Source organism: Esox lucius, chromosome 19 (genome assembly GCF_011004845.1).
Source record: "Esox lucius isolate fEsoLuc1 chromosome 19, fEsoLuc1.pri, whole genome shotgun sequence".
Lineage (NCBI taxonomy): Eukaryota > Metazoa > Chordata > Actinopteri > Esociformes > Esocidae > Esox > Esox lucius.
In genome coordinates this window covers 22,763,560-22,778,022 of record NC_047587.1, presented here as the reverse complement: position 1 = coordinate 22,778,022, position 14,463 = coordinate 22,763,560, and the positions used below count along the sequence as shown (strand labels likewise).

Sequence of the window (14,463 nt, the reverse complement as noted above, 5' to 3'; positions counted from 1 at the left end):
TGCGGCAGTCCTGTGGGCGAAAATGCCTTGTTGATGCTAGAGGTCAGAGGAGAATGGGCCGACTGATTCAAGCTGATAGAAGAGCAACTTTGACTTGTTACAGCCGAGGTATGCAGCAAAGCATGTGTGAAGCCACAACACGCACAACCTTGAGGCGGATGGGCTACAACAGCAGAAGACCCCACCGAAGACTCATCTCCACTACAATTAGGAAAAAGAGGCTACATTTTGCACGAGCTCACCAAAATTGTACATTTGGAAGACTGGAAGAATGTTGCATGGTCTGATGAGTCTCGATTTCTGTTGAGACATTCAGATGGTAGAGTCAGAATTTGGCGTAAACAGAATGAGATCATGGATCCATCATGCCTTGTTACCACTGTGCAGGCTGGTGGTGGTGGTGTAATGGTGTGGGGGATGTTTTTTTGGCACACTTTAGGCCCCTTAGTGCCAATTGGGCATCGTTTAAATGCCATGGCCTACCTGAGCATTGTTTCTGACCATGTCCATCCCTTTATGACCACCATGTACCCATCCTCTGATGGCTACTTCCAGCAGGATAATGCACCATGTCACAAAGCTCGAATCATTTCAAATTGGTTTCTTGAACATGACAATGAGTTCACTGTACTGAAATGGCCCCCACAGTCACCAGATCTCAACCCAATAGAGCATCTTTGGGATGTGGTGGAACGAGAGCTTTGTGCCCTGGATGTGCATCCCACAAATCTCCATCAACTGCAAGATGCTATCCTATAAATATGGGCCAACATTTCTAAAGAATGCTTTCAGTACCTTGTTGAATCAATGCCACGTAGAATTAAGGCAGTTCTGAAGGCGAAAGGAGGTCAAACACAGTATTAGTATGGTGTTCCTAATAATCCTTTAGGTGAGTGTAGAGCAACATTTCCTGGAAGAGCTGACAACTGATCAAAACCATTGTAAAAACCTTCTAGAAGTTACGTTATGCTTCTATGTTTTTTATATAGTTATATATTTATATATTCATTTTCACTGCACTGAATAACAGGTCATGCTTTGTTAGCTAGCGGTTAGCTGACGTTTGCTAGCTAGCTACTGTTACACATCAACCAGCTTTTGCAGCTCTTTGAATTCGAGTTCATAAGAGAAGTTTGCAATGCAATGTATGTAGTGTTCCTTACCTGGCAAGGTGACTGTGCAAATTCTGGAACTCTGAGTGAGTACTGAACTCACGGGCAAAACAACTCGTTAAGGAATATCTGAAACTCACACATGAAAAGGTTAAGAAAAATACATACATTGAAATCCCAACCCTATCAGCAATATCAGACGCAGCCCCTCTGGAGTTCTTTATTGCAGGAAATAGCGAAGACAAGTGGATGTCTCCTTGGGTGATCATTTAATTAGCCAGAGTAACAACACATACCCTTACAGAGCCGTTATAGAGAGCATTCTGAATTATGAATGTGATACATTAAAGAAAGTTTTCAGCTGGTTGCTCAATTGTCAAGGACGCCACAGGTCACATGGATGTTACGGACTCTGCAGGAGAGAACGATGGACTAACAAAAAGGGCTGCCTGTTCAGCAGATTGTACTGCATTTGAAATGACTGGCCCTGTTCATAGCAATATCTTCTTTCAAGAGAAACTCATGTTAAATGGCGTTGACCGAAAGGTTAGGATGGTCTGCGGTAAAGACGAGTTCTGTCTTATGGGGGCAGGGGATGTGCGTTATCGTTTGCATATATTATCTGTGTCACTATTTGTCAAGAAAGTGTCTGTTTCACCAGCCATGAAACTTGGACATGCTGAAGCGCTACTCTCAACCATTGCCAAGTACCCAATTGAAAGAGTGTGTATGAAGACATTTAGTTTACCGGCAGGGGGTCGTGTTTGCAACCAGGAAAACCTATTTTTAGGACCTCTGCCAAAATGTATTGTCATTGGATTGGTGGACAATGACAGTTTTACAGGAAGTTACACAAGAAATCTATTTAATTTCAAACATTATAATTTGGAGTTTATGGTTATGTATGTAGACGGTCAGCAATTTCCTAGCAAACCATTCCAACCAAATTACACAGCAGGGTCAGCAGTGCGTGAATTTTTCCAATTGGCCTTAGCTTCAGGAAAACACCTAAAGGACCAAGCCTTGGCTATTGACAGGTCGGACTTCTTACATGGTTATGCCCTTTATGCATTCAACTGCGCACCGGATGAGGAATGTGGTCAGCACCTATCCTTGATCAAGTCAGGGAATGTACGACTTGAGATGAGGTTCAGACAACTACTACCTCACACAATTAATTTGGTTGTTTATGGTTGACTACTATTAGGAAAATGTGGAAATGAATACCGCAGAGTTGACCGGTGTGGTGAACCAATTTTCATCTAGGACCCATTTCTATGGTGTGCTGGCATGCGACCAACTACCTAGTGGACCATTCCGAGATGTTGCATCAATGATGATTGTTAATACACACCCAAGCAATCACCCCGGGGAGCACTGGCTGGCTATTTACATAACAGACGATGGCATTGGAAGGTTTTATGACAGTTTTGGAAACCCCCCGGATTATACATATTTTCCCAAGTCAATCAGTGCCTTTCTGCGTGAGAATCTGGAATACAGTTCAAAACAAGTACAGGACATGATTGCGACCACGTGTGGACAACATTGTTTGTTCTTTCTCTATCCAATGACAAGAGGTCTGAGTTATAAAGATGCTATTTCTTTTTATATTGATGATCACAAATTCATGAATTCAAATTCAAGCATAAAAGAAAAACACATTAAAATGGAAGCCATTTTGTGGGGTCTGTGGTAGGGGGGTACAAAGAAAGCTTTGGTTGGTTGATAACCAGTTACTGGAGTGGCTAAATCTTCCATTGTGTCACCAGTCGTTTGTTTATACAAATAGATTCTACGCCTTACAAGCTCATTTGTAATAGTTGTAAAAGGCATGTTGAAACTAAAAACTAAAAAACCCCAACGGCCTTCTATTGTCAGCAATTTTATTGGTAGCTGTCACACTTTTAACCAGATCCAACAGGTGCGAACCCTTGATTATCTCTCCTTTGAAAGTCCACAAAGTCATTTGAAGTCCACAAAGTCACATTTTAGACCTGTGCATTCTGTTAAGAATATATTCAACATTCTTCCTACACATTATCCAAAATTTCATCAACAAGGTTAACATTTAGGTCAACAGTTTGCTTAGTCTCAGACATGTTTACTACATCAGCCCCAGTCTCAGCCAGGGTAGACTTAAAGTCAGTGTATTTGTGTCAAGCTCCCCCTGTCTCACATCAGTCCAAAATCTGTGTAAAATGGCAATCTTTTAGCTTTCTCATGTAAATCCATATCAGGCTTCAACAGTATATTGCGAATCGATGAGTCCAAATAATTTTCAACAGATTGTCTTACATCGGTGCTAGTCGCTTTGGATTCTCACTGTTTTTCTAACTGATGTTGTGGCACCAGAATATTTTTTTTAGCATGATCCATGTTGCTTAACTGTGTCTCGATGCAATTAGACTGGTTATGAATGGAACTGCAACGCTTAGTGATGGTAGTAGAAAATGTTGGTAGACCTTCTATAAAAGTAATCTCCCTCACCTTCAACATTTCGTCATACAGCAGTTGCCAACATGAATAAACCCAGACGATATTCTGAATTTCTTTGGAGAAAACAACGTCAGCATTATCCAACAACATCTTCACAAAATATGTTTTACCCGAGTTACTTGGGCCACTAATGACACAGCTGAATGGGTGTTGAAGTCACAGGTCAAAACCGCTATCCATCCTTGAATGTGATTTAGTACGCGTAAGGCCTTGTGCTGTAATCAGGGAGCAGTACACGCTTGTTGTACACAACTCTGAAACGTTTAGACACTACTCAGGTTTTTCAATGTGAATGTTCTTTTATCTCTCGCAGTTGTGTCTGTATTAGCAAGGACGTGATCATCATCACCACCCTCAACCTGTACAAAGTTATCAACCAGACGTTTTAGCGCCTCCAAGTTAACAATGGTTGTGTTATAGCTGTTGAGCGTAATGCCTTTTGCTTTGAGACAGGTCAGACGTTTTGTAACCGGATGTTTTTGGCCCACCACTAATAAATTGAGCGATGGTGTCACCATCTGGCAACTCATCGGTCAAGTCACCCAAGAATGGCCCCAGTTGGCGTACCCAATCCCCGTGGCGTGTGACAAAGATCACTGAATCAGTGTCTGTGTAGGCGGTCAGTGTCTAGCATAAGCGGTTGTGAACGCAGCAATACAAATTTTGCCGTTACGTGGTTGGTGATTGGTGTCTGTTTTGTGTAACACCACTGTACCATCACAACTGTGTCTGAGATGAAAGAGAAATAGCCAACTTCTATTTCACTGGAAAAAAGGTAGTGGCTAAACTCCTCCAGATATGTAATTAGCATGGTGTTCATAAGGTTAGACCGCTCACCCTTCTTACCCCAAAGACTATTCATGGCCAATTTAGCCAAAGATTGCCTAACACTTTTTACAACAATGTTTTCCTTGTCAAGCTGCACACCTTTTCATGAAATTCATGGATATACTGGTCTTTAGCATCATCGTCAACCACAGATGGCGGGAAGAAGCTAGCTTCCTGCTTGTGCTTCAAGAATGTTCTCATGTAATCTGCAAAAAGATTATCTGATGCATCAAAGGTCCTCAAGAAAGCTTTGACATCTGCAGATGTGTTTTTAAGCTAATTCCACTCACAATCCCATATGTATTGACCATGTACGTTGTGTTGTTCTTTTAAAGCCTCGAGCTTTGTCAGCCCTTGTTGGTGCATTAACCCGCACTGAATCTTTGTCACCGGATTGATGCTTGCTGAACAATGACACTTTGGGTGACTGTGCCAGAAACAGCCTAGAAATTCATAGACTGTGCACACCCCATCGTGTTCAGCATATCCATCAACATAGTAGACACTGATTTTCATTTCACTCCTGTTCAGGACGTGCTGTATTGATATATTCTCATCAGAGGCCACATATTCAAGCCATTGGATTGAGCTATTTGAGAATGTTTTCTGACAACAGTTGTAGTTGTCTGAGGGAACCAATGCAATGGTGTCCTTGGTGAGGAATCTGTTGCAAAATACTTTCATGCAAGCCGAAGTAATCTTAATTGACCAGAATTGGTCAACACCACCACACTCCAGGAACTTGAGTCTGTAGCGCATACAATCCTCTCTCAAGATGACCACATCATTCACACAGTAAGCCTTTATTTCATCCTGCATGACAAAGGGGTCTGTGGAAACAGTTGCGTACCATTGCAAAAACTCTTCTTTTTCTTTAGCCATCATGGTATTCATGATGCAGAGCAGATTGTGAAATACTCACCTGGCACCAACAACCATGCCATGCTCAAAATTGCTTAAATCATGCTTTCCCATTCTGACATTCAGTTTGGAGATTGTCTTGACCAGGACCACACCCCTAAATGCATTGAAGCAACTGCCATGTGATTGGTTGATTAGATAATGGCATTAATGAGAAATTGAACAGATGTTCCTAATAATCCTTTAGGTGAGTGTATATTCTTGTTAATATAGACATGCATAAAAACAAAACAGAGCTGTATATATTACAGCCTTGCCACGTTATTCTTTCCTCCATCCTTGCCTTGATGCCATATCGTTAATCTCCCTCTCTCGACCTCCATCATACGAGGCTCTGCTGCAGTCGCTGATCCAGTCTTCTTCACATTCATATATGTATATTCTTAGTGACTTAAATATGTTTATTGTATATTTCTTGCATATATAGCCCAATGTTTTTGGTGACAGTACACAGCCTAATCTGATTATTTTTTCACCAGTCATCTTCATTTGTCTCGCAATCTCTATTTAAATTAATCTGTAATTGTAGGCTATACTAGAAGTCACCTGAAAAGTTTAGACAAATGGATGTAGTTTCAGGTTATTACGTTTTATTGAAATATTTTGACATGCTTGGGTGTAAAAGAAAACTAAGATCCACTTGTATTTCTGACATTACTCATTTCCGTAATGTCATACCCTGACGCTGTGCAGCCACAAGATTGGGTGTCCGTAACTGAAGCCATTATGGTGATGTACTCTGCATCATCACAGGGGTCCTCAATCTGTTGGTTGGTAAATAGAGTACAAAGGTTCAGCTGTATGCATATTGTCGGAATTGTTAATAACATTTTAGTACAAGACTAAAAATTTCTGTAAATAATTAGACTTACACAAAAAGTATCTTTCCAGGTTGTGTAAGATCACAACCGCCCAGTCCAACTGACACTGATGCTGGTCACTTGGTCTGAAATAAATACAAAGAGGGTTAAGAAGTGTATACAGGTCATTAAAGCTGATTAACAACAATGACAATGACATTGCCAAGATTACCAAGATTTGTAGGCCCAAAAATGTGTTTACCCAACACGGCTGGATTTAATTCCGCTCAACCTAAATCAGAGATTTAAACAGACAATATGAAAGAAAAATAAAAGCGCATTGGTTGCTCAATTGTCAAATTGATTGACACATTCTTAAAAAGTTGTTAGCATTTGTGATTGCAACACAATTCAAATAAATTATTTCAAATAAAATAACGTATACTTCCTATGTAAATGGTTCCGTGCTGGAACAACAGCTTTCTTTCATGGTAGCCGCGGATTTAATCAGACTACCCAGAAACCATCCAAAAGGTTACGCCTCTTTGTCAATGGTTTACGTCATCGTTCTTCACGTTAAAACTACACCAGTTACGTCGCTTAAAATTGCCATATGGGTACAGTTTCACTATTTGTATACGTTTGACATCCAAATATGTTGATTTCCTGTGCGGTAGAAACGCCATTCTCATTAGTTATCGCGGCTCAGCCGTGACATCACATAATTTAATTTGATCTATTTACGACAAACTCATCCGCTTACATATAAACGCTGGCTATTGTGTGAAGAAAACAATCTTGCGTTGATCCACGTTGTACAATTTCATAAGACGCCTTTACAAATGTTTTAATTGCCTGAAATAACATATCTTGACCTGTCAATGATTCACCGTTGTTCAATTAAATTTATATGCTACCTTCCGGGTAACTTTGTAACGTTTTGCCATATAATGCAACTTAAAAGTTAATACTGACTTAAAACACTAATTTCTATTACATTGCTCATACATACACATACCAAAATCATTGTTTATATTTTTAACATTTTAAACCCAACCATGATACAATTAATCTAGTGTTGTCGGCCCAGGCCATGACTGTTCCTTTAAAATAAAACATGTGATGTTTGTTTACTGTAGTGCTTTGTTGGACTACAAACTTTGTGTGAAACATGGGATGTTTTTCAACCTGCATATACTACAGTTTGTACTACAGGCAGATATGATCTTAAGGCCCATCTCTTGTTAAAATAAAAAATGGGCTGAAACTCTCCAAAATCATAAGTCCCCTTCTTACACAAAAAGCATGTCTCCCACATGTAATTCTGGGACACCATGCTACACGCACATTGTGAAACATGGAAGCTTAGCACCCACTGGTTGTAGGACATCTGTTGTAGCACATAAAATGCCGGGGGGTTATAGCATTGCTATAAATGGTGCCCCATTTGTTAAACACCAAACATCTTGCCGCTTATATAACACTTATTGCCTGGGAATTTAACATTCTGGAACACTAAGACCCCATTGTTAAACAGAAAACAGATCGCATCTGTTATAACACTCGTCCGGAGTGTCCACCAGTCAAACATGGACACATCAATGTAATCATAAATTACAAAGTCACCGGACATGCATACATCATTCTGGAAGTTCCGCCTTAACACACGTCATACAGGAAGTCCATACGTCACACCGGAAGTCCCGCCCACCTGTCAAATCAATCTGGAAGCCCCCCCCCCCCACCAGGGTCATAAATCACCAATCTGACACAATATTCCCTACATTTACTACTAGCATGATTATTGCACAGGTGTGCCTTAGGCTGGCCACAATAAAAGGCCACTCTCAAATGTGCAGTTCCATCACACATCACAATGCCACAGATGTTGCAAATTTTGAGGGAGTGTGCAATTGGCATGCTGACTGCAGGTATGTCCACCAATTCAGAGAATTCAGCAGTACATCCAACCGGCCTCACAACACGTGTAACTACACAAGCCCAGGACCTTCACATCCAGCATCTTCCCCTCCAAAATCGTCTGAGACCAGCCACCCAGACAGCTGCTGCAACAATCGGTTTCAGAAACAAAGAATTTCTGCACAAAATGTCAGAAACCATCTCAGGGAAGTTCATTGGCATGCTCATCGTCCTCATCAGGGTCTTGACCTGACTGCAGTTCGTCGTCGTAACCAATTTCAATGGGCAAATGCTCACATTTGATGGCATCTGGCACTTTTGAGATGTGTTTTCTTTCACAGATGAATCCCGGTTTTCACTGTACAGGGCAGATGGCAGTCGTGTGGGTGAGCGGTTTGCTGGTGTCAACGTTGTGGATCGAATGGCCCATGGTGGCAGTGGGGTTATGGTATGGGCAGACGTGTGTTATGGATAACAAACACAGGTGAATTTTTTGATGGCATTTTGAATGCACAGAGATACTGTGACGAGATCCTGAGGCCCATTGTTGTGGCATTCATCCATGACCATCACCTCATGTTGCAGCATGATAATGCACTTCCCCATGTTGCAAGGATCTGTACACAATTCCTGGAAGCTGAAAAAATCCCAGTTCTTGCATGGCCAGTATACTCACCGGACTTGTCACCCATTTTTGGGATGCTCTGGACCAGCGTATACGACAGCGTGTTCCAGTTCCTGTCAATATCCAGCAACACATTTTAGAGTGGCCTTTTATTGTGGCCAGACTAAAGCACATCTGTGCAATAATCATGCGGTCTAATCAGCATCTTGATATGCCACACCTGTGAGGTGGATTTATTATCTCGGCAAAGGAGAAGTACTCACTAACACAGATTTGAATTTGACAGATTTGTGAACAATATTTGAAAGAAATATGCCTTTTGTGTAAGATCTTTGAGTTCAGCTCATGATAAATGGGGGAGAAAACAAGTGTTGCGTTTATAATTTTTGCTTTCGGCAGTGGACAAGAGTCAGCACCCTGACTTGTCTGCAGCTACACAGCCCCATATGCAACAAACTGTGATGCACTGTGTGTTCTGACACCTTTCTATCAGTACCAGCATTAACCTTTCAGCAATTTGAACAACAGTAGCTTGTCTGTTGGATCGGACCACACTGCCAGCCTTTGCTCCCCATGTGCATCAGTGAGCCTTGGCCACCCATGACCACTGGTTCACCGCTTTTCCTTCCTTGGGCCATTTTTGATAGGTACTGACCACTGCAGACCGGGAACACCCCACAAGGGCTGCAGTTTTGGAAATGCTCTGACCCAGTCATCTAGCCATTACAATGTGGCCCTTGTCAAAGTTGTTCAGATCCTTACTTTGATGACAGAATGTTTACTTGCTGCCTTATACAGTGGGGAGAATAAGTATTTGATCCACTGCCAATTTTGCAGGTTTTCCCACTTACAAAGCATGTAGAAGTCTGTCATTTTTATCATAGGTACTTTTTTACTGTGAGTGATGGAATCTTAAAAAATAATCCAGAAAATCACATTGTATGATTTTTAAGTAATTAATTAGCATTTTATTGCATGACATAAGTATTTGATACATCAGAAAAGCAGAACTTAATACTTTTGTTTGCAATTACAGAGATTAGACATTTCCTGTAGTTCTTGAGCAGGTTTGCACACACTGCAGCAGGCATTTTGACCTGCTCCTCCATACAGACCTTCTCCAGATCCTTCATGTTTCGGGACTGTCGCTGGGCAATACAGACTTTCAGCTCCCTCCAAAGATTTTCTATTGGGTTCAGGTCTGGAGACTGGTTAGGCCACTCCAAGACCTTGAGATGCTTCTTACGGAGCCAATTCTTAGTTGCCCTGGCTGTGTGTTTCGGGTCGTTGTCATGCTGGAAGACCCAGCCATGACCCATCTTCAATGTTCTTACTGAAGTAAGGAGGTTGTTGGCCAAGATCTCGCGATACATGGCCCCATCCATCCTTCCCTCAATACGGTGCAGTCGTCCTGTCCCCTTTGCAGAAAAGCATCCCCAATGAATGATGTTTCCACCTCCATGCTTCACGGTTGGGATGGTGTTCTTGGGGTTGTACTCATCCTTCTTCCTCGAAACACAGCGAGTGGAGTTTAGACCAAAAAGCTCTATTTATGTCTCATCAGACCACATGACCTTCTTCCATTCCTCCTCTGGATCATCCAGATGGTCATTGGCAAACTTCAGATGTGCCTAGACATGTGCTGGCTTGAGCAGGGGGACCTTGCGTGCACTGCAGGATTTTAATCCATGACGGCATAGTGTGTTACTAATGGTTTTCTTTGAGACTGTGGTCCCAACTCTCTTCAGGTCATTGACCAGGTCCTGCCATGTAGTTCTGGGCTGATCCTTCACCTTCCTCATGATCATTGATGCCCCACGAGGTGAGATCTTGCATGGAGCCCCAGAGTGAGGGCGATTGACCGTCATTTTGAACTTCTTCCATTTTCTAATAATTGCGCCAATAGTTGTTGCCTTCTCACCAAGATGCTTGCCTATTGTCCTGTAGCCCAACCCAGCCTTGTGCAGGTCTACAATTTTATCACTGATGTCCTTACACAGCTCTCTGGTCTTGGCCATTGTAGAGAGGTTGGAGTATGTTTGATTGAGTGTGTGGACAGGTGTCTTTTATACAGGTAACGAGTTCAAATAGGTGCAGTTAATACAGGTAATGAGTGGAGAACAGGAAGGCTTCTTAAAAAAAAACTAACAGGTCTGTGAGAGCCGGAATTCTTACTGGTTGGTAGGTGATCAAATACTTATGTCATGCAATAAAATGCAAATTAATTATTTAAAAATCATACAATGTGATTTTCAGGATTTTTATTTTAGATTCCATCTCTCACAGTTGAAGTGTACCTATGATAAAAACGACAGACCTTTACATGCTTTGTAAGTAGGAAAACCTGCAAAATCGGCAGTGGATCAAATACTTGTTCTCCCCACTGTATATCCCACCCACTGACAGGTGCCATGATAATGAGATTATCAGTATTATTCACTTCACCTGTCAGTGGTCATAATGTTATGGCTGATTGTTGTATTGGCCAATGTTATGTGTTAACACCACGAAATGATTGAATGATGTCAGTCCTCAGTAACACTGGTCTGCTGATAGATTTCCTTTACTGCTCCTTTAATGTCCCTCACTGTGTGTATTTCTAATCATACTAAGAGCTAAGAGGATTATTAGTCAGAGTAGACAGATTAATCATGAAGTATTTCGAAATTTGGTTTAGAATCGAATGTTAAAAGTTGTGCAGTTATGGTCTTCAATTTCTTTTTCATTTCAATTCAAAAGGCAGTTTTAGCATTTATTGACTACTGAGTGTCTATTCAGCTGTGGAACTCTGGCAAATGGAAATCGCTCCTCACCCTTTGTCTGCACTTCTTCTAATCTTGTGTCCTCGCTCAACCCATGTGAAGTTCCTAGTTACCAGCTGCTCATGGAACTGATGATTTGCTGTACACAAGGCTGATTTCATCATGGTGGTGGCACAGGACTACTCATTACTCCACTGGAGATTTTCTCTCTTTACTCTTCTTTCCTGTCTACATTCTCTTTCGAATTCCATGCTGCTTATGTCCCTTGTCTATTCAAACTAAACATAGTTGTAGTCTATTATCCACCAGATGCCCTTAGAGACTTCCTTAATGAGCTTGACGCCCTAGACATTATCTTCACTAGATGATGTATGTCAACTAACCTCACTGCCATCCCCACCAGGTCTGTGATTACTAATGGTCTCCCTTTCACTTTCTCTCTGCTCAAACCTTACTCAACCTTACCCAACATTACCCAACCTTTCTCAACCTTACCCAACCTTACCCAACCTTACCCAACCTTAGCCAACCTTACTCAACCTTACCCAACCTTACTCAACCTTTCTTATCCTTACCCAACCTAAGTCTTGCTGTACCTGTATAGTCACTCGCCATAGGAATCTTGGTTCTCTTTCCTCTATTCTTTGTTCTGTTATCTATCGCATACATGTAATTCTTTCTGCTTTATTGAACATACTCACCTTCCTCCCAACAGTCTATGACTTTCACTGTCTCCTTTTGTCCCAGCCAGTTTGGCACACCCCTCCTACTCTGTGGCTAAGTGACTCAGTGCAGCACACCCAACAGGCCTGCAGGCAGCTGGAGGAGAACAAAACGTCCAGTAGTCCTATCATCCTGTTCATCTCTTCTTACTACCTTCTCTTTTTCTTCATCTGCTGCTAAAGCCATTTTCTAGCACATTTCAACCTCTTCCTCGAACCCCAGCCCCTCTTTAATCCAGCGCCTCCTCCCACTCCATCTTCCCTCTCTGCAGATTACCATTCAATCACTTCGATAAGAATGTTGACGATGTTCTCTGACACACTGAACACATCTATACACTGGCCTCTTTTGCCTGCTCTCTCCAGTTTAAATCCTGCAACTAGTGATGTCCCGCCCACAGAGTCCCGTAAATAGGAACTGTGTCTGCTCTGCTGGAGCTTGGTTCTAGGCCTTCTCTCTATTACACCACATCATTTGGCTCCATGCTACCTTCACATGGTCTCTCCTATTATTACATGCTACCTTCACATGGTCTTTCCTATTATTGCATTCTACCTTCACATGGTCTCTCCTATTATTACATGCTACCTTCACATGGTCTCTCCTATTATTACATGCTACCTTCACATGGTCTCTCCTATTATTACATGCTACCTTCACATGGTCTCTCCTATTATTACTGTGCAGTTGGCACCCAAATACTTTTCTCCCCCCATGACACTGACATTGCAACGTCAATTTCTGCATGCCTGGCAGACATCTCTTTTTGGATATTGGCCCACCATATCAAGCTCAGCCTTGATGAGACAGAGCTGCTCTTCCTCTGGGAGAAGGCCTGTCCATCCAACAGCTCTCCCTCCCAGTTGACAACTTCATGGTGTACCCCTTCACTCACACCGGAAGGTTAAATCTCTAGAACAGGTGTGTCAATCCGGTTCCACAAAGGGCTGAGTGTCTGCAGTTTTCACTCTCACCTTGTGTGCTTGATTCGTTCATTACGTCACTAATTAGTCAAGATCTTCCATCACCTGGTTCTATTTGGTCTCAGTTGGTCACCAATTGATAGGAAAAACCAAAAACCAGCATACACTTGGCCCTCCTTGGAACCTGTTTGACACCTCTGCTCTAGAACATTTGTATAGTGAAACCTTAGCTCAAACAGGAAACCGCTGCAAGTTGCAACTGGCAGTAGCTCAGAATGCCTGGTTGCCCATATTGCAATAAGTGTGTGCATGCGTGCATGTGGAGGTTTGGGGCATTTGAGGAGTTTTGGATACACTGGGGCATATCCAGGGCATTGCTGGACACCCAAAATAACACTGAACACTCCATTGCTAAAGTCCAGGTGGGATGTGACAAGACGTGTATCTGCTACCGATCCTCTCTCATTACAACAAGGTGCGCTTATTATCAGGTCACCATTAAAGAGCAGTATTTCCAAAGTTTCATTGCAAACTGGATGTTTAAATTATGCTATGATAATTATGTAAGGTATACTATATCTTTTCCTTTTTTTATTGATACAATCTCAAATACCCACGATACAACATACCTTTTCTGAAAGGGAAAGTACCCAACATGATGCAATGTCTTTGTGTTGTTACATAAGTACAAATTTACTAACTTATACTCGGTTATGTGGTGGTCCCACCTGGCTATCTTAAGATGAATGCACAAACTATAACTTGCTTTTTTCATATGCTAAATGATTAAAATGTAATGTAAAATGTAACACATGCACACTATGTAAAGCTAAGATGAACATATATATTTTTCATTAACTTTGTCATTACTTAAAGATGTGATTTTACAAGTGCACTGATGTATCAGTGGCCTGCATCTGTAGTCAGGGGCAATGGCTCTAAGTTTGGTTTATATACAGGTAAATAATGACTCACATTGGTCCAACGTTTTTGATAGTACCAGTGAACTTAATTGCATTCCATTGAGGAACAGCCAACCAGGTTTACGTATTATTGGGTGAGACAGTGTGACAGGGTGGTAGAGAGCTGGCAAGAAACCGTGTTGTGGTGAGCATACAGAATGGCAGATCCCATAAGGATATGCTGAAGCAACATTTTGTTATCCTATGTGAAAGAGTGAGAGAAATTGGGAGCTCCATAATAACAGTGAACACCACTGGAAATAATGAACAACTCAGATTTATTGATTTATTCACAAAATTAGTTTCTTTGGAAAGTATTTGTTCTGAAGAGAAATTGCAGAGGTTATAGTTTGTCAGTTATCTGTAGAATGGACAGTATTATTCCCAT

General features: G+C 41.6%; 1 protein-coding gene across 2 annotated transcripts in view; it reads left to right on the top strand.

The window, feature by feature from the left end:
• The window catches only part of tmem266 (transmembrane protein 266), a 54,662-nt gene that overhangs the window by 10,152 nt on the left and 30,047 nt on the right, over window positions 1-14,463 (top strand). The gene's annotated exons all lie outside the window — the stretch shown is intronic.